This window comes from Balaenoptera borealis, assembly GCF_965194805.1.
Source record: "Balaenoptera borealis genome assembly, chromosome: 2".
Lineage (NCBI taxonomy): Eukaryota > Metazoa > Chordata > Mammalia > Artiodactyla > Balaenopteridae > Balaenoptera > Balaenoptera borealis.
This window is the reverse complement of record NC_138867.1, coordinates 32,409,218-32,431,214: the sequence shown is the minus strand read 5'-3', so window position 1 is coordinate 32,431,214 and position 21,997 is coordinate 32,409,218. Positions and strand designations below refer to the sequence as shown.

At 35.2% G+C, this 21,997-nt stretch overlaps 1 protein-coding gene across 6 annotated transcripts in view; it reads right to left on the bottom strand.

Moving 5' to 3' along the window:
* NIPBL (NIPBL cohesin loading factor) overlaps positions 1-21,997 on the bottom strand; it is a 201,090-nt gene that overhangs the window by 116,623 nt on the left and 62,470 nt on the right. The window lies entirely within an intron of this gene.

The window sequence follows — 21,997 nt, the reverse complement described above, 5'->3', positions numbered from 1 at the left end:
TTATTAAAAGATTTGTCTTATTAAATAGCTTCATAAAATAAACGGCAAACAAAAGAAGTCTGCTCTACATCAATTATCTAAGACATAGTGCTAAAATAGAAAACTGAATTGTAATTTTTAGTTTAAACAGTTTAAATGTTTTCTCTTTGAGGTTATACCTGCTAGTCATTAACTTTTAAGAGAACCTCTAAGTTTTTTGAATTAAAAACTTCAAAACAGTGTAATGATATAATAATAATAACTCCCCTTACTCCTACATCTTAATGCAACTTTACAATTTAAGTTTTTTCATTAAAAAAGTAGAAGTATAGGGCTTTCCTGGTGGCGCAGTGGCTGGGAATCTGCCTGCCAATGCAGGGGACACGGGTTCGAGCCCTGGTCTGGGAAGATCCCACATGCCGCGGAGCAACTAAGCCCGTGAGCCACAATTACTGAGCCTGTGCGTCTGGAGCCTGTGCTCCGCAACAAGAGAGGCCGCGATAGTGAGAGGCTCGCACACCGCGATGAAGAGTGGCCCCCGCTTGCCGCAACTAGAGAAAGCCCTCGCACAGAAATGAAGACCCAACACAGACAAAAATAAATAAATAAATAAAAATTAAAAAATAAAAATATATTTAAAAAAAGTAGAAGTATATAAGTAGTTAAAATTAAGAACCTTCTTTTTCTTCACTTTTATTATAAATATGATATACTGACAAAAGTTCCTAAAACATACATGTATGGTTTAACAGTTAAAAAGTAAGCATCCATGGAACCACTCTAGCAATCTAGCTCCTTCTAAAGATAACAACTATCCTGTGTTTTTATCAACAGTAATCATTTCTTTTTCTTTTTATTCCTTTAATGACTTTTATATGTACATTCTTTTCTATAGCTGGCTAAGGAAAAAACACTGTTTTCCTCTGATGAATGACTGACACAAAACTTGCTAGTAGAAGCCCACTATAGGGAAAAGGCACAAGAAATAGTATAGGAAAGATATAATTACTACTGGCTATCCTCTATTTTTCCTTTTGCTCCACGATGGACTTTATACTTTGAAGTAATTAATTTGATTATTTAATAATTACTAAAGAAGTTTAAAGAAGCACTGCATATTTAACAGTTGCATCAAGCACTTTAAAAACTCAGTTAGAATTTAAAAGCTGACAGAGTCATCAAAACAATACCGTTTTTCTAAGTTTAGGTTAATAAGAAAGTTCCATTTTATGATTAGTAATTGATGGGGAAAAAAATCATTGAATGCAAATTATGGATAGAACAGCACAAAACCTCTTGTTATTCATATATGACTCACTACTGTACATGTAAATTGCCATATTCATTCAAGCAGATTAAGTAACAAGTGACCGTGTTTAAGTATTTAATTCAGAGGATAGAAACCCATAAAGAACAATATGCTAGGGGATTCTCTTGTGGGCTATTTGACTTTATTCTATTTTCCTAAATTTCAGATGAGTAACACGTAAAGTAGACCCAACCCTAGGCTGGAGTTTTTTTTAGCCTAAAAAGATTTACATATTTAGTTACCACGTGTGAATTGGAAGATTAATAAATCTAACCATAATATTTTTCTCAGTTGATATAATAAAGGCATCTAAACACTCTGATGTCAACTCAAAACTTGGTGCTTTAACTATGAATTAAGTATTTGGCTACTGACAAATATTTACACCATACTGCTGAACTGTGACAATTTCATGTGATCGAAGATTTTGAAGAACAGAAGACTTTGGTAGAAACAGACTTATAATTTTAGCTAAGGTCATAGATTTTAATGAATATGAGTAATCTATAGAAATGTTGCTGTCTTATGCTAGAAGGTGACCAAAGACCATCAAGAAACAACATTCCTAGAACTCTAAAAGTGAATATACACACTCCTAACTAGACATGGCATTTCTGGCTCTGGATTGGGCACTGTTTGGTTCACCTGCCTCTGTGAAAGTACACTGTCTTTCATGAAACTACCAAAACTGAAGCTGAAAGTCATTATCTCTGGGGAAGAATGTGTCCAGAATGAAATGGTAACCAAATGGGAAAGGTTATAATGTGTGCTTTAGAACTGTCGCTTAAGGCAGTGCTTTATTTAAAATCTGTGAACGGTGACTGATTAGTAGATTGTAAAATAAATTTAGTGGGTTGAGATCAATACTGAGAGGGATGGAGAGAATAGAACTGTAAGGCTACACTGCACACTGCTTTGAGAGTCTAGGTAACATGTCTTTCTAATGATGGGTCACCAAATCAAAGCAGTTTGAAAGTTGCTGATTTAAAGAAATGGAAGAGTAAAGAAAGTAGCCCACTGCATAAGTGGTAATGAGAATGAAATAAAATAATGCATGTAAATCACTTGACATACTACCTGGCACATAGTAAGTGATCCAGAAAGTTAACAATGTTACTGCTAACTGGAAAAACACTTCTGGAGGAGCAGAGGAGAAACATAGGTGCATAAGGGAAAAGGGGTCTTTCAATACAAGTACTCCCTTCTTCTGAAAGACCTACTAAAAATTATTATCCAGTATATATTTCACCATAGTATTACAAATATGTGTAATAGTCCTAGGCACGCTCACCTACAATTACTAATCGTTAATTAGTGGAAGATATTTTGGTAAATTTCCATTTCAGCCCATTATAATGAGTCTGAAGGGAACTTCTAAGCACTTGCCAAGATTTTTAAAGACCTTAGTCTTTCACTCATTTAATTTCACTTCAAAATTTATGATTTCCTAATGTAAATGATAGAAATGAAAATAAAACAGTATTGGTAAAAGTTATAATAATAATATTCAAATTGAAATGGATTTGGAATAAAAGGCAATCTCATAATCTGACGGTAGATAAAACTTTCCTGTACAGCCACTTTGTACCCCACAGCCCAAAAATGTGTATAATCTGTCTCAACAATTGCACCTTTTTAGTAGTGAAAAACTGGTAGAAGTGATAACTAACATTTATTGAGGACCTACTATATAATAAAAACTGGTAATAAACACATAAAATGTACTCTCATTCAATTCTTATATAAACCTGAGGTACTAATATTCCAGTTTTATTTAATGAGGAAACTTCTTGATTTGTCACATTATCTCAGAAATCTTTCATAAATGCAGATATGTCTCATTCTTTTTCTAATCTAATATTATTTTATAGCTCGACTGAAATATCAAATTTAAATGAATGTTATTCAGTAAACTATACCATGTAAATATAAAGTAAGGCGACTATGGCTTTATGGAATCAGACTCCTTACTTGATAATTTATAACCACGTCTATTTTGTACTTGGTTCACATCTTATGGTACTTCAAGTACTCTTACTTTCTTCTTGATCGGACTATAGAGCAGTAAGCAAAACTCACGTTGAAGAAAATCTGTCTTTGATAAAAGATTATAAAGAATAAGTTAACACCCTCATACTTTTTATGCTGAGTTAATAACTTCTCAAAATTGGCATAATATAATAACATTTTATTAAGTATTGTCAAGCACAAACCCCTTATTTCCTCCATTTCTGAGCATATCATCGATGAGATAAATGTATGCTAAATATAAGATATCAATTTGGTAACTTTTCCCATAATAGCCATTCAGTCTGCCTTAAATTAATAATTGAAATTCCATTAAATTGTATTTTGTATTGTTCTCCAGAAAATATGCGTCACCTTTTTTTGGACCTAACTAAAGCATTTTCCTTTTACCGGATAGTTAAAATAGTCTCAAAATGTCATACTAGGTTAGATCAATAGTTCATCCAAACCCACACAGCTAGCTACTCCTTGAGTTATAAAATGGTAGCCAAAAGACAGACTGTTAGCTTCTCATATAGATACTGGGAACTGAAAATAATATCAATGTGTACAGTTCAAGCCCATTTTTGCTTAAAATACATTTTTATACAAATGATAGGCATGAAAAAAGGTTCTTTAAGAATATATTTTTAAACCATTAACAATGGTTAGGGGATGGGATGTATTCTGGTATTTTGGGGAATTCCCATTTTTGTAATATTTATATCTGTGTTGCTTGGATTTTAAAAAAATTATTAGACAATTATTTTATAAATCAGAAAAACAATGATATAAAATATGTATTAAAATGAAAAACATTAAATGAGCCTTCTAATAGGTGCTGCTATATGTACACAGATTTCTCTGGTATATCTGTATAATTATCTATGAAACCTATGTTAAGAATCTACCGTATAAAGACCCTATGCTAGGTGTTAAAGACTAATAGAATATGCAGCGTGCATTCATAAGCACTTTGGCCAGAGCATAAGGCCAGAAAGATGAATTAGACCCTGCAAAGGTATTTGTTATGAAATGTTGACTTTTTTTTATATATTTGATATAAATGAACTTAGTAAGACTAAAATAAGAGTGATAAGGAAAATGGGGTGGTAGAGAGTGAAAATAGAGGCAGAAAGTTGTTGGACGAATACTTCAATATTGAAATATAATGATGGTCTGATTTTGGATTCATTCAGATTAAAATGCCAAAGTAATATCCAGTTGTTGGAGATGTCTAAAGTAGGAAGTTGGAAATTCTGGAATCCACAAAAGAGGTCAGAACTACAGTTATAAATATGGAAGTGATCCATAGAGGACTGATAACAGTTAAATTATAAAAACAGATGAGACAGGCAAGAGACCAGGTAACTTTTGCAGCGGAAATTTTTTTAGCACTTCTTACATGCCAGACATTAACACATACATTTCCTTAATTATCAAAGTCAGAGGATTGTGAAGATGATCTCTATTTCAGAGATGCAAAAATAAGGCTAAGAGCCTAAATGTTTTGCCTGTGGCTACACAGCATACAGCAGAGCTGATATGTGAACTCAGGTGTTTCTAACCAAACCTTACATTCTCAAGCATATCTGAAGGACATAAAACTGGGAAATACCTACATTGCTAACACAGAAAAGACAAACCAATAAAAGGTAAAGGAAATGTTTCTCAGAGAAGCTAAATGTTTGTTGAAGGTCTAGTCAAGACTACAAATGTTTGGATTTCTAGTTCAGTATTCTTTATACTACGTTGTCTTACATGATTATAACATTATTTTGAATAAACCAACATTTTATATGTGTGGACTATTTAGCTAATTAGCACTTTTCTTCCTTAGTAATGTTAATTTCTTTTTTTCCTTCTTTTTTCTTTGGTGAGGAAGGAGGGAGGGAGGGCTTAAAACTAGTACATTTTTATTATCTCAATTTATATTACATTTAATAGAATAAGCTGTCTCAAATTCTTTTGGGAAATAGGTGGCATGTAAATCCTACGTAGCTAGATAAGTAAATAAATACATGTTGTACTATTTACTATTTTAAATAGGTAACAGTGACTCCCTAGAGTGGCACCTCTCCAGCAGAATGCTTTCACTTTGTCAAGCTACCTCCAGATTCCTTTTTGCTGCCTACTATTTATGAATGAATTTTTCACATTCTGTTTAAAGACACTTCCAAAAGACCTTCTTCAAATCCTAGCTCAAAAACAGTTCCCAATCAGCTGTCTGTAAAAATTTTCACTTCTTTAAAACATTTCTCCCTTTCTATAGTTCTAAATTATTTCCATTAAATAAGAAAACTGCAAAATAAAACAAAGCTCTAAAGCCCTCTCTAAACACATGCTTTGCTTTTGGAATCCTGAGCTCTCTGCAGCCACCATGCTGGATACCAATAACGTGTATTCAGTAATGTTGTTATATCTTAATATATTTAATATGTAATAGGAGGATATAGTTACATTATTGAGTACTATTATGAAGAGAAAGAGAAGTCACTAAGAAGTAAATCTGGTTGAGATTTAGAGTGTCTCAAAAGCACTTTATAGAATATGTGTATGTTCATTGAGAAGTAAAACAATTAGTATAACTTTATATATTTCTCTAACCAGTCTTGTTCCTTGTTCTTATCAATTTATTTCACATGCATTTTTATTTGAACTGACTTTAACAAAAGTTCATATTACTTTAAAAGGTCCCCCTTGATTATGACAGTTAAACTGACTTACAGAGGTGCAGAGTAGTTACATGATGTCTAATGATAACAAAATACACAAAACTGCAAGCTTCATCAGGAGAAAAACAGTCCTGAGCCCTGGAATTTTTTTGTTTAAACATAGAGGCCATGGAGGAAATTTCCAAGTGCTGCTATGAGTTATTTGGGTTACTAGTACACCTCCACACCAAAAATTTTATTTCTCACATTCTTTTCCACTGCAAAAGAAAGAGCCTATCTCAATATAGTTTAAAACTGATTCTTATATCACAAGATGATTTCCTATACAATGGTGTTAGAAACGCAAAAATCAAACAATGGTCATTTTATTTCTTTCTAAATGAGGCTGAGGTCTTAAAGAACTATAATATTTGGATGTAGGTCTAACCTACAACTTTTGACCATTACACACTTGACGATACACAATTAATGTAATCTAAAATATGAGAGAAAATGCTTTTATGTAAAATTACTGAACAGTCCACAAGAGGGCACACTTTCAACTACTGTAAAAATTTTTAATTCACTTTTTTTTTTTCTAGTGCATCAAATATATTGGCCAGATTTTTCTGAATTGATCATTCAACACCACTAGAAAGCAAGAGATCCTGAAGTCTGTAATTCTTTTTGTTTAAACACACACAAGCAAATTTTTTGGATGCATATAAAATATAAGAAAAGCCTGAATACATGAAGACTTCTACATTAATATTAAATGATAAAAGTATGTAATAGTCTTATTAGCCATCTTGGTCCTGTTAGCTTTTTGGAATTTGGCTGCCCTAAGAATCTTTTCAAAAAAACTCTGGCTACTTGGAAATTTTTTTTTTTTTATTACCGCAATAAGTTTAGTGAACATCTATCATCTCATACAGATACAAAGAAGAAGAAGAAAAAAATTTTCCCTGTGATGAAAACTCTTAGGATCTACTCACTTAACAACTTTCATATATAACATACAGCAGTGTTAATCATGTTTATCGTGTTGCACGTTACATCTTTAGTACTTATTTATCTTGCAACTGGAAGTTTGTACCTTTTGACCACCTTCATTCAGTTTCCTACCTCCCAACCCCAGCCTCTGATAACCACAAATCTGATCTCTTCCTCTACGAGTTTGTTTGTTTTTGAAGTATAATTGACCCATAACACTATGTTATTAGTTCCTGGTGCACAACATAATGATTTGATATTTCTATACATTTCAAATGACCACCACAGGAAGTCTAGTTACCATCTGTCACCATACAAAGATATTACATTATTATTAACTATATTCCCCACACTGTACATTTCATCACTGTGACTCATCTATTTGGTAACTGGAAGTTTGTACCTCTTAATCTTCCTCATCTATTTCACTCATCTCCTCACCTCTCTCCCCTCTGGCAACTACCTGTTTGCTCTCTGTATCTGTATCTCTGTTTTTGTTTTCTTATGTTTGTCCATATGTTTTGTTTTTTAGATTCCACATATAAATGAAATCATATGGTATCTATCTGACTTGTTTCACTCAGCATAATACCCTCTAGGTCCATCCATGTTGTGGCAAATGACATCAGCCATAAAAAATGTGTGTGTGTGTGTATATACACACACACACATACATAACCACATCTTCTTTATCCATTCACCTATCGATGGGCACTTAGGTTGCTTCCATACACTGTAAATAATGTGATGAACATAGGGTGCATGTATCTTTTCAAATTAGTATTTTTGTTTTCTTCAGAAAAATACCCAGAAGTGGAATTGTTGGATTGTATGGTACTTCTATTTTTAATTTTTTGAGGAACCTCTATACTGTTTTCCACAGTGGCTGCACATTCCCACCAACAGTGCAAGAGTTCCCTTATTTGTTGACTTTTTGATACATAGCCATTTTGACAGATGTGAGGTGATATCTCACTGTGGTTTTGATTTGCATTTCCCTGATGATTAGTGATGTCAAACATCTTTTCACATGCCTGTTGGTCATCTGTAAGTCTTCACTGGGAAAATGCCTATCCAGGTCCTCTGTCTGGTTATTTTGATCCTCATTATGTGACATATTCCCTAGGAACAATAAATTCTTTAAGACAACTCAGTAGGAGAATAAATGGATATGTTTCAAGTACTTTAGGAAATTCTTCCAATTCAACAGTTTAAGATCATTAAAGTACCTAAAAGAACAATTGAGAAAGGGTACACACAGAAGATATGCAAAAAAATCATGATCACTCATGCATAACATGCATTAATGATCCCTCTTCTGCCCTAACCCAAAGATGTCACTTCCAGCAACTCTCTTCTCTCTCCTGTATCAATTTTCCCTCTTATTGGATCACTCCAATCAGCATATGAACATCTATATGTTGATAACTCCTACTACTCCCACAAAAAAAAAAAAAAACCCCTTGACTCCTATAGCCTCCATCAAACAACTGCTTAATTTTCTGTTTCCTTTCACAGCAAAATTCCTTCAGTTGTCCATATTCATCTCCAATTCTTCTTTCTCTTGAAACCACACTGTATGTGTTTTTATTCTTATCATTCCACCAGAAGTCTTGCCATGGTTAGTAATGGCATGCATCTACATTGCTAAGTGTGATGGACAAACCTCATATCTCATCTGATTTCACTTAGCATTCAACAGAGTTGATCAATCTTCTGTTTTCCAGAACAACATATTCTTCTGGTTTTTCCTCATAGGACACAGGCCACTCCTGAATCCTATTTTGGTTCCTTCTCATCTTCCTGTCCTACCTCTGCTGTTGATCTCATCTGATCTCATGATTTTTATCATTCATTTTTAAAAATTTTATTTATTTATTTATTTATTTATGGCTGCATTGGGTCTCTGTTGCTGTGCATGGCTTTCTCTAGTTGCAGCGTGCAGGCTCCTCATTGCAGCGGCTTCTCTTGTTGCAAAGCATGGGCTCTAGGCGCGCAGCCTTCAGTAGTTGTGGCAGGTGGGCTCAGTAGTTGTGGCGCACAGGCTTGGTTCCTCCACGGCATGTGGGATCTTCCCGGACCAGGGATCAAACCCGTGTCCCCTGCATTGGCAGGCGGATTCTTAACCACTGCACCACGAGGGAAGTCTCTGATCTCATGATTTTAAAATAGCACCTATATGCTGATGACTCTAAAATTTATGTCTCCTACTTTGACATCTCCCCCGTACACTACACTCATATATCCAACTACCTACTCAACATCTCTGCTTTGATGTCCAGTAAGTATAGGTCTAGAGTAGAGGTTGGCAATCTTATTGCTGACTTCTGAGAACATGATTTATATGCTTTAGATGAAAGTTTTATTAGATACTATTTGAAAATATTTTATCATCTTTTGCTTTGCCTTTTCATTCTCAATATCTTTTGGAATTTTGATGAAGTCCAACTTATAAATATATGCTTTTATGATGATGGTGGTGGGATTTGATTACAAAGAGGCATATAGAAACTTTCTGGTGTGATCAAAATGTTCTATATCATGGAGAGATATTGGTTACATGAGTATATCCAAGATTTCTATTTTTCAATATATCTAAATATTACCAAATTCCAAAATACTGCAAAAGTAATAATGATAATAATTTAGCAATGGTTAGAGAATGGGTGAAGGTATAGATGAAATTAAAATGACAGCATGTTGATTACTATGGAAGCTGAGTGATGGACACTGGGCATTCATTATACTCTTCTGTTTACCTTGAACGTACAAAGTTTTCCATAATAAACAGCTTTTTTTTCATATGTATCTTGCTTTTTCTTTTTTTTTTAAATTTTTACTGGAATATAGTTGATTTAAAATGTTGTGTTAAGTTTCAACTTTTTTTTTTAAATTAAGGGAAATTTTTTGTTGGGTACAAAATATCATTGTCTCATATTTAAGTCAGGATTAAGTAAAGCCTTTTCTTTATCAGACCTATTACTGCTAAACCATGTGCCATGGAAGTGAATGTCTGTGTCCCCCTCCCCTGCCAATTCGTATGTTGAACCCTAATCCCCAGTGTGATGGTATTTGGAAGTGGGGCCCATGGGAGGTGATTAGGTCATGAGGGTCAAATTCTCACAAATGGGATTAATGTCATCATGAAAGAGACTTCAGAGAGCTCCTCTGTCCCTTCCGCCATATGAGGACACAGCAAGAACACGGCCATCTATGAACCAGGAAATGGGTTCTCTCACAAGACATGAATCTGCTGGGAACTTGACCTTGGACTGCCCAGCCTCCAGAATTGTAAGAAATAAATTTCTGTTGTTTATAAGCCACCCAGTCTATGGTATTCTGTTATAACAGCCTAAATGGACTGAGACACCATGTTTCCCTCAGACTCTATTTCTGTAATTGGTATTTTTAAAAAACCAGTAAAAGAATTCAAGAGACCCAAATATCATAATTATATAACTAATGAATGTGGAAAAGATATTGGGGTAACTTTTCAGGGAAGATAACCTTGTAAAAAGTCAATTAAAACCAATAACAAACAACTCCTTATTAAGGAGCTCAATTTCAAAATTATTTTAAATAGTTCAATATATAGGAAAAGAAATAATAAATGGAAAAAGCAATTTCTCATCCACATTACCTACAGGAACCTTTTAAATAATTTCCACTAGGTCCCTCCCACTATGCCACTTTATAGGACATAAGTATATAAATTAAGGATGTATATTTTTGAAAAATGAACTAATCATAAAATGCAGATTTTTATAACATCAAATGCCATATCCTTTCTGTATATAAAATGAAAATAATTTTTGGTTATTTAAATTCTGTCATTATCAGTCTGATTAACGTTTCATCAGGAAAAATGGATTTTAAAATTTTAAGTGGAGTTTCTGATTTATATAATGATGAGTTACACAAAAGTAAACTTTCTATGAAAGTTTACTTAAAAAGAAAATGTAACATCAACTATATCCAAAGGTAGAAGGTTAATGGAAATACAGAATAAAATGACTTTGTGTGTTATAGAGGACTTTTATAGTTGTTTAAGAAATCTAGGTAAAATTGGTGGGGAGGAGGAAGGTGTGCAGAAAAGAGGGATGTAAAAAGATAGGTTTGGGGACTTCCCTGGTGGTCCAGCAGGTAAGACTCTGTGCTCCCAATGCAGGGGGCCTGGGTTCGATCCCTGGTCGGGGAACTAGATCCTGCATGCATGCTGCAACTAAGAAGTCCGCATACATGCCGCAACTCAGCCAAAATAAATAAATTAATTAAACATTTTTTTTAAGTTTTTTAAAAAAATAAAAAGATTGGTTTCTCAAATAATGTTTTGACACAAGTCACTATTACACATAAACACAAAAGCAAACTAAACTTAAAATGGAAATAAACACTTTCAATTTCAATCAGAATACTGAATTGCCTGGACTTGAGGAAGTAGTTTAGCTTCTCTTTACCAGTACCTGATAATCTTAAGTATGCCTATCAGTAGATAATGAAATTTGTAAGTGACTCATTTCCTTTTTCTTGATGACCTGATTTCTTGATTTTTAAAACATTAAGTCTTTATGTATTCACTGTTATGCACTTAGCACCTAACACCTAGAATAGGATCTGACAGATGGTGGGTATTGAGTATAATGTGGTTAAAAAAAAAAAACAAAAAACAAAAAACAAAAAAACAAAAAAACCAGACCCAGTTAATACCCTCATAGAGCTTAGAGAGTCCAGTAGGAGTGATATTATGAATAATCATCATGTAACATATAATTACATATTGTGATAAATTTCACAATAATGGATGACACTTAGCATCTAGTATATGCCTGGAATTGTTCTCAGGGATTTACATATTTAATTTCATATTAATTTATATTTAGTTCATTCATATTTACATATTTTAATTCAGTTAATCCTTATCCTATCAAACAGGTACTACTATTAATTTCATTTAAGATAATAAGACCTGAGGCATATAAAGGTAAGTGACTTGCCCAAGGTCTGATTCCAGAGTCCCTGATCTTAACATTCTGGAGTCCTTGCTCTTTTCCTAAATGAAAAGAATTGGGCACTTTGAGAGAAGAAAAGACTGTAACAAGTTTATACTGGAGGGTGGGCAGTAACCATGCCTCATTAAGGAAGTCTCATGAATAAGAGTTAGATAGGCAAAAGGGGAAGAAGAAATGGGGACAGGGTGGGGGGTGGGGTGGGTGAATAGCATGTTAAAGTCCCTACAGAAGGCCAGAGCCTAGTACAAAGGAAAAGAAGATTATGTGGCTATACATAATGATGGACTGATACAAGATTAAGGAGAAAAGGTACATACAAATTAGATCATACCTAGCCTGATGGGCCAGGTCAAGGGGCTTTTGATTTCGATTCATGCCACTTAAAAAAAAAAATGTAATCTACTGGCCATTTACATACATATCTTAGTTACTGAACACAGCAACTGCAGTTGCTTAATTTTTGAATCCATTTCTCCGTTATCACACAGACTCTATATAGTCCTTATTAACGTGAATTCAAATCACTGTGTTTACAGAATTAGGCATGGATTTAAGAGTAGAAGGAACAATGGTTTGTCGCAAATAAAGTATGAAAATAACTGCCTCAGAATAAACTTTAAAACATAAACCTAAATGCTAAGTAAGAAAAAAAAACAAAAAGTAAAACCAAAAAACACTCTTGGGTATTTATGAAATGAAAACTTACGTTCATGCAAAAACCTGCACGTCAATGTTCATAGCAGCATTATCTGTAATAGCCAAAAACTGGAAACCCAAATATCCTTCAATGCATGAATGGTTAAACAAACTGTGATAAATCTATACCATGGAATACTACTCAACAATAAAAATAAACTATTCATACATACAACAACTTGAATGGATCTCAAGGAAATTATACTGAGTGAAAAATGATAATCTCAACAATATATACTGTATGATTCCATTTATGGGACATTCTTGAAATACCAACATTATAGAGATGAAGGGCAGATTAGTGGTTGCCAGAAGTTGGAGATGGGGAGTGCAGGTGTGTGGCTATGAAGTGATAGTACAAGGAAGTGGTACTTGTGGTGATGAAACAGTTCTGTATGTTGAGTACGGTGGTGGTTACATGTAACTACACGTATGATAAAAGTTCATAGAAAGAGAGTACAGGCACAGCTGGCTAAATCTGAATAAACTGCTGGATTGTACAAATGTCAATTTTCTGGCTTTGAAACTGTAGTAAGGTGCAATGTTACTATTGGGGGACGCTGTGTAATAAGGGTGCACATGATATTCCTATACTTTTTTTTTTTGCAACTTCCTATGAATCTGCAATTATTTCAAAATAAAAAATCATTAAAAAGCAATTATAATCTGTGTGTTCTATACAATCCCTAGTTCATTCACTTTGCAGGCTTTTATTATGGAACCAAGTTAAAAGTTCAGACTAGCTGATTCGGAAACTTTGCAAAGCAATTTATAGGCATTAAGTTTGTAAAGTTTTTCCTAAAGGTTTTTAATTTTTTAAGGTTTTTTTTAGATTGAAGAGATAACTTTTAAATTTGGTATAATTTCAAACTTACAAAAAGTTACAAAGTTACACAAAATTGCTATACAAGTACAAGAAACTGCCATAACTTTTACCCAGATTCACCAACTGCTTACATTTTGCCCCATCTGCTTTAACTTTCACAATCCCTCTCTCCTCCCTGCCCTACTGTGTGTGTGTGTATATCCCTCTGAACTATTTGAGAGCAAGCTGGAGATATCACAGTCCATTCCTCTAAATACTTAAGTACGTACTTTCTAAGAATAAGAACATTCTTTTACAAAATCAGGAAATTTAACATTTATAAAATAATATCTAATCCAATGTCCCTATTCTATCCATTGTCCCATAATGTTCTTTTTTACCTGTTTTGTTCCCCTTGGTTCAGGAACCAATCCAGGATCACATATAGCTTTTAGTTGTCATGACTTTGTCTTCTTGAATCTAGACTACTTCCCTGAACTTTCTTTGTACTTATTGACTTGTTTTGTAGAATCTGTAGATTTGGGATTCAGGTGATGCGTTTTTGGTGGGTATACCGTAGAGGTTCTTAGTACATTATATCAGGAAGCACCTGATACCAGTCTGTTTTGCTAATTTGGTGATGTTAACTTTGGCCACTTTAATGTGGTGTGGGACATGTTCTCCACTATAAAGTTACCCCTTGCAGTTAAGTTAATAAGCAATTTGTGGAGAGAGACTTTGAGAGAGGCTATTAAATATCTGATTCCCATTGAACTTTTACTCCTGAATTTTAACACCATTAATGATTTTATATTTATTTGTTGACATTCTACTGTAATGGAACATCCCTTCCTCCCTATTCATTCATTCATTCACTCATTCATTCATTTATTCATGTCAGTATGGACTGGGAACTTCTTTTTTATTGAATGGGTTACAATCTATTATTATTCATTTATTTTGATGCTCAAATTGTCCCAGATTTGGACAGTGGCAGCTCCTTCAAGCTGACTTCCTTGTCCTTCTGTTATGTCCTATCATTCTTTAAGAGATTCCTTACTTTCCAGTGCAAGAAGATGTTCCAACTTCATCTCATACTTTCCCTATCCCAGTAGTGGAAACCAGCCTTTTCTTGAGGGAGGCGCTCTGATTCTATTTAGTGGAGAATAATATTTAGATACAGTGCTAGTTGTGCTCTCTGCTACTGGTGTATCGTTTGTAAGTCAAGCACATTAAACGAAAAACGGAGAATCAAGAGAAAATAAGTATGTAAAAGCATGGGTCCCAAAATAATATAAACGTGAAAAGCAATTCATAAATTCCAGAATCATACAATTTCATAGGCAAGATATATCTCAGGGATAACAAACTCTTGTATTTTACAGGCAAGAAAACCAAGACCTAGTGATGTTAGGTATCCTGAATATGGTCACAGAATAAATTATTAGCCAAAGTCAGCGAATGCTCAATTCAATGTTCATCAAGTTCTGCTCTTACACTGTTTATTAACAAATATTTATTGAATGCCTACAATGTGCAATACACTGTTGTGGCTAGGGATACAGCAGTGAACAAAACACACAACAATCCCTGTATGTCCTCACAGAGCTTAGATCATAATATGGAAAACTGGATCAATTTTCCATATGAAAAGGTGCTTTACTTTATTAGTCTTTAGGAAAATGCAAATTACAACCATAATGAGATTCACTTAAAATTAAAAAGACTAATCAACTGTTGGAATGACAGCACAGTAAACAACAGGAATGCTCATACAATGCTGGTGGGAGTATACAAAATTGGTACAACCACTTTGGATAAGGGACATTATCTGCTAGGTGATTACCCTAGGCCCTGCAATTTCACTCCTAGGTATATACGCAACAGAAAACTCAGTGGCTTAAAACAATAGTCTCTCAATCTCCTCCTAGAACCAGTGGGCCAGGCTGGACATGTTGGTCTTCAGACATGGCAGAGGCACAAAAAGTGCAAGCCCAATCCTGCAAATGTTTTTACAAGCCTTTGGTCATGTCACACCCACTAATTCCAATGGTCAAAGCATGTCCTGTGACCAAATACAAAGTCAAGGGGCAGGGAAATATTCTCTGCCTCTTTAAGACTGGGAGGAACTACACAGTCACTTGGGAAAGGGCTTGGATGCAGGGAGGGGTGAAGAACTGGGGCTATTAATACAATGCATCACACCCACCCAACCCAAGATTTTTCAGAAATGGAAGCTGATATTTTAACAAGCCCCCACTCCCCAACCCCCAGTGATTTTGATGCATGGTAAAATCTGAAAACCAATGGGCACCACAGATTGCTGGGCCTCATGCCCAGAGTTTCTAATTCAGTAAGACTTGAGTAATACCCAAGGATTTAGCATTTCTAATAATTTTGCGGGATGATGCAAATGCTACTGATCCAGGGACCACACTGGTAACTACTGGGCTGGGAGACAGGGAAAACCTTTCGAGGAAGATGTCACCTGTAATGAATTTTGAAAGCTTGGTAGGAATTGGTGAAGAGTGGGAAGGGTGTTCTGGGCAGAGGGAAAAGCAAGTGCAAAGGTAAATAGGTGTGAAACTGCATGACAAGTATGTGGACTGAGGGAAGGTTAAACAGAAGTCAGATCATTAAAAAGCCTTATGTGCTAGATTAAAGAGTCCAAATATGACTGACTGATACAGGCAGTCGTAGAAGATTTTTGTATTAAGAAAATGATATGAACAGATTCTGATATTAGAACATGCTCTATAGCAGCACTGTGGAAGAGGAAAAGGTGCCAGACTTGTAGGAAGGTGCCAGAAGGTAGGAAGAACAATAAGGTAGGAAATAAAGTAATGAAGCAATGAGACGAACCAAGACACGGCAAGGTAACAGCAAGGAAGGGATAGATATACAGACATGAAAGAGATAAATTTGGTGACAACTTGGATGTGGAGAGTAAGTGAGAGGGAATCTAGGACAACTTCCAGCCTTTAGGTTGGGCAACTAAAGGTGTAATATGCACGTACTCATTCATTCATAAACACAGATACCACATCCTGCATTGTTCCACAAGGATTTGAGGCAGTTTACCAGAAGAATACATAGGATGAAAAATAAATAGGTGAAGGATTCAAGGCAAAGGATACACTGGGATAAAGAAAGTAAATAGACAAAGAAAATAAATAAAAATAGTACAGAGTAAAAGCACAGTATATTGCTCTCCAAAACTCCGAGAGTTGGCCTTCAAATGTGGCTTAAGCCTCCTAGGTAGCAAGGCAAAGAAAATACACAGTGCCTGTAAAAAGTGAATCAGTTGCTCAGGAGAAGTACAGCTTTTCTAAGATACTGTAATCTGAGAGAAATTTCACTAGTGAGTCCTCATAAAGATTCTGGATGATATAATGGATAAAGTCCTTGAAAGCATCCCTAAAAAAACCAAAAATCTGTTTTGAGTTAATTTTTTTAATGTCTTAAAAAAAAATCATGACCAGAGCCTCCCATCAAGCCTCTCAGATAGCCTCAACCACCAGAGGGCAGACAGCAGAAGCAAGAAAAACTACAATCCTGCAGCCTGTGGAAGAAAAACCACATTCACAGAAAGATAAACAAGATGAAAAGGCAGAGGGTTATATACCAGAAGAAGGAACAAGATGAAACTCCAGAAAAACAACGAAATGAAGTGGAGATAGGCAACCTTCCAGAAAAAGAATTCAGAATAATGATAGTGAAGATGATCCAGGACCTTGGAATAAGAATGGAGGCAAAGATCGAGAAGAATCAAGAAATGTTTAACAGGGCTTCCCTGGTGGCGCAGTGGTTGAGAATCTGCCTGCCAATGCAGGGGATATGGGTTCGAGCCCTGGTCTGGGAAGATCCCACATGCCGCAGAGCAACTAGGCTCGTGAGCCACGATTACTGAGCCTGCGCGTCTGGAGCCTGTGCTCCGCAACAAGAGAGGCCATGATAGTGAGAGGCCCGCGCACCACGATGAAGAGTGGCCCCTGCTTGCCGCAACTAGAGAAAGCCCTCGCACAGAGATGAAGACCCAACACAGCCATAAATAAATAAATAAAATTAAAAAAAAAAAGAAATGTTTAACAAAGATCTAGAAGAATTAAAGAACAAACAGACAGGGACGAACAATACAATAACTGAAATGAAAACTACACTAGAAGGAATCAATAGCAGAATAACTGAGGCAGAATAATGGATAAGTGACCTGGAAGACAGAATGGTGGAATTCACTGCTGCGGAATAGACTAAAGAAAAAAGAATGAAAAGAAATGAAGACAGCCTAAGAGACCTCTGGGACAACATTAAACGCAACAACATTCTCATTATAGGGATTCCATAAGGAGAAGAGAGAGAGAAAGGACCAGAGAAAATATCTGAAGAGATTATAGTCGAAAACTTCCCTAACATGGGAAAGGAAATAGCCACCCAAGTCCAGGAAGCACAGAGAGTTCCATACGGGATAAACCCAAGGAGAAACACGCCGAGACACATAGTAATCAAATTGGCAAAAATTAAAGACAAAGAAAAATTATTGAAAGCAGCAAGGGAAAAACGACGAATAACATACAAGGGAACTCCATAAGGTTAACAGCTGAGTTCTCAGCAGAAACTCTACAAGCCAGAAGGGGGTGGCATGATATACTTAAAGTGATGAAAGGGAAGAACCTACAACCAAGATTACTCTACCCGGCAAGGATCTCATTTAGATTTCATGGAGAAATCAAAAGTTTTACAGACAACCAAAAGCTAAGAGAATTCAGCACCACCAAACCAGCTCTACAACAAATGCTAAAGGAACTTCTCTAAGTGGGAAACACAAGAGAAGAAAAGGACCTACAAAAACAAACCAAAAACAATTAAGAAAATGGTCATAGGAACATACATATCGATAATTACCTTAAACGTGAATGGATTAAATGCTCCAACCAAAAGACACAGGCTTGCTGAATGGATACAAAAACAAGACCCATATATATGCTGTCTACAAGAGACCCACTTCAGACCTAGGGACACATACAGACTGAAAGTGAGGGGATGGAAAAAGATATTCCATGCAAATGGAAATCAAAAGAAAGCTGGAGTAGCTATACTCATATCAGATAAAATAGACTTTAAAATAAAGAATGTTACAAGAGACAAGGAAGGACACTACATAATGATCAAGGGACCAATCCAAGAAGAAGATATAACAATTATAAATATATATGCACCCAACATAGGAGCACCTCAATACATAAGGCAACTGCTAACAGCTGTAAAAGAGGAAATCGACAGTAACACAATAATAGTGGGGGACTTTAACACCTCACTTACACCAATGGACAGATCATCCAAAATGAAAATAAATAAGGAAACAGAAGCTTTAAATGATACAATAGACCAGATAGGTTTAATTGATATTTATAGGACATTCCATCCAAAAACAGCAGATTACACTTTCTTCTCAAGTGCGCACAGATCATTCTCCAGGATAGATCACATCTTGGGTCACAAATCAAGCCTCAGTAAATTTAAGAAAATTGAAATCATATCAAGCATCTTTTCTGACCACAACGCTATGAGATTAGAAATGAATTACAGGGAATAAAATGTGAAAAGCACAAACACATGGAGGCTAAACAATACATTACTAAATAACCAAGAGATCACTGAAGAAATCAAAGAGGAAATCAAAAAATACCTAGAGACAAATGACAATGAAAACACGACGACCCAAAACCTATGGGATGCAGCAAAAGCAGTTCTAAGAGGGAAGTTTATAGCTATACAAGCCTACCTAAAGAAACAAGAAAAATCTCAAGTAAACAATCTAACCTTACACCTAAAGGAACTAGAGAAAGAAGAACAAACAAAACCCAAAGTTAGCAGAAGGAAAGAAATCATAAAGATCAGAGCAGAAATAAATGAAATAGAAACAAAACAACAGCAAAGATCAATAAAACTAAAAGCTGGTTCTTTGAGAAGATAAACAAAATTGATAAGCCATTAGCCAGACTCATCAAGAAAAAGAGAGAGAGGACTCAAATTAATAAAATTAGAAATGAAAAAGAAGTTACAACAGACACCGCAGATATACAAAGCATCCTAAGAGACTACTACAAGCAACTCTATGCCAATAAAATGGACAACCTGGAAGAAATGGACAAATTCTTAGAAAGGTATAACCTTCCAAGACTGAACCAGGAAGAAACAGAAAATATGAACAGACCAATTACAAGTAATGAAATTGAAACTGTGATTAAAAATCTTCCAACAAACAAAAGTCCAGGACCAGATGGCTTCACAGGTGAATTCTATCAAACATTTAGAGAAGAGCTAACACCCATCCTTCTCAAACTCTCCCAAAAAATTGCAGAGGAAGGAACACTCTCAAACTCATTCTATGAGGCCACCATCACCCTGATACCAAAACCAGACAAAGATACTACAAAAAAAGAAAATTACAGACCAATATCACTGATGAATATAGATGCAAAAATCCTCAACAAAATACTAGCAAACGGAATCCAACAACACATTAAAAGGATAATACGCCACGATCAAGTGGGACTTATCCCAGGGATGCAAGGATTCTTCAATATACGCAAATCAATCAATGTGATACACCATATTAACAAATTGGAAGAATAAAAACCATATGATCATCTCAATAGATGCAGAAAAAGCTTTTGACAAAAATTCAACACCCATTTATGATAAAAACTCTCCAGAAAGTGGGCATAGAGGGAACCTACCTCAACATAATAAAGGCCATATACGACAAACCCACAGCAAACATCATTCTCAATGGTGAAAAACTGAAAGCATTTCCTCTAAGATCAGGAACGAGACAAGGATGTCCACTCTCACCACTATTATTCAATATTATTCAACATAGTTTTGGAAGTCCTAGCCACGGCAATCATAGAAGAAAAAGAAATAAAAGGAATACAAATTGGAAAAGAAGAAGTAAAACTGTCACTGTTTGCAGTGACATGATACTATACATAGAGAATCCTAAAAATGCCACCAGAAAACTACTAGAGCTAATCAATGAATTTGGTAAAGTTGCAGAATACAAAATTAATGCACAGAAATCTCTTGCATTCCTATACACTAATGATGAAAAATCTGAAAGAGAAATTATGGAAACACTCCCATTTACCACTGCAACAAAAAGAATAAAATACCTAGGAATAAACCTACCTAGGGAGACAAAAGACCTGTATACAGAAAACTGTAAGACACTGATGAAAGAAATTAAAGATGATACCAACAGGTGGAGAGATATACCATATTCTTGGATTGGAAGAATCAATACTGTGAAAATGACTATACTACCCAAAGCAATCTACAGATTCAATGCAATCCCTATCAAATTACCAATGGCATTTTTTACGGAACTAGAACAAATCATCTTAAAATTTGTATGGAGACACAAAAGACCCCGAATAGCCAAAGCAGTCTTGAGGGAAAAAAATGGAGCTGGAGGAATCAGACTCCCTGACTTCAGACTATACTACAAAGCTACAGTAATCAAGACAATATGGTACTGGCACAAAAACAGAAACATAGATCAATGGAACAAGACAGAAAGCCCAGAGATAAACCCACACACCTATGGTCAACTAATCTATGACAAAGGAGGCAAAGATATACAATGGAGAAAAGACAGTCTCTTCAATAAGTGGTGCTGGGAAAACTGGACAGCTACATGTAAAACAATGAAATTAGAATACTCCTTAACACCATACACAAAAATAAACTCAAAATGGATTAGAGACCTAAATGTAAGACCGGACACTATAAAACTCTTAGAGGAAAACATAGGAAGAACACTCTTTGACATAAATCACAGCAAGATCTTTTTTGATCCACCTCCTAGAGTAATGGAAATAAAAACAAAAATAAACAAATGCAACCTAATGAAACTTCAAAGCTTTTGCACAGCAAAGGAAACCATAAACAAGACGAAAAGACAACCCTCAGAATGGGAGAAAATATTTGCAAATGAATCAACGGGCAAAGGATTAATCTCCAAAATATATAAACAGCTCATTCAGCTCAATATTAAAGAAACAAACAACCCAATCCAAAAATGGGCAGAAGACCTAAATAGACATTTCTCCAAAGAAGACATACAGATGGCCAAGAAGCACATGAAAAGATGCTCAACATCACTAATTATTAGAGAAATGCAAATCAAAACTACAATGAGGTATCACCTCACACCAGTTAGAATGGGCATCATCAGAAAATCTACAAACAACAAATGCTGGAGAGGGTGTGGAGAAAAGGGAACCCTCTTGCACAGTTGGTGGGAATGTAAATTGATACAGCCAGTATGGAGAACAATATGGAGGCTCCTTAAAAAACTAAAAATAGAATTACCATATGATCCAGCAATCCCACTACTGGGCATATACCCAGAGAAAACCGTAATTCAAAAAGACACATGCACCCGAATGTTCATTGCAGCACTATTTACAATAGCCAGGTCATGGAAGCAACCGAAATGCCAATCGACAGACGAATGGATAAAGAAGTCGTGGTACATATA